This window comes from Triticum dicoccoides, chromosome 3A (assembly GCF_002162155.2).
Source record: "Triticum dicoccoides isolate Atlit2015 ecotype Zavitan chromosome 3A, WEW_v2.0, whole genome shotgun sequence".
Lineage (NCBI taxonomy): Eukaryota > Viridiplantae > Streptophyta > Magnoliopsida > Poales > Poaceae > Triticum > Triticum dicoccoides.
The window spans coordinates 104,090-104,465 of NC_041384.1; positions in this window are offsets into that span (position 1 = coordinate 104,090).

Here is a 376-nt window from a genome sequence, read left to right on the forward strand (position 1 = left end):
CAGTCTACAGGGCAGAATAAATTCAAAACAATTTAAAAAATTGTAAAACCTTGAAAACCTAGCTATGTTTCTGCAACATATCAAGTGTGCAAAATTATAGGTGATTTATAGGAGGTCAAAAAAATCACGCTTAAACACAAGGGACCATTTGGTCTCACTTAAGCCAGTTTTTCTAGAAAATAAAATTTTTTCCACCACCTCCAAATCATCCTAAATTTGTTCTACATGCTTAAATAGATGTGCCAAACATGCCTTTGAAAGAAATTTGGAAAAAATGTATACTACAATGCCCCCTTAAGGTGTAGACCGATGTTTTCATCAGTCAGTCTATAGGGCAGAATAAATTCAAAACAATTTAAAAAATTGTAAAACCTTG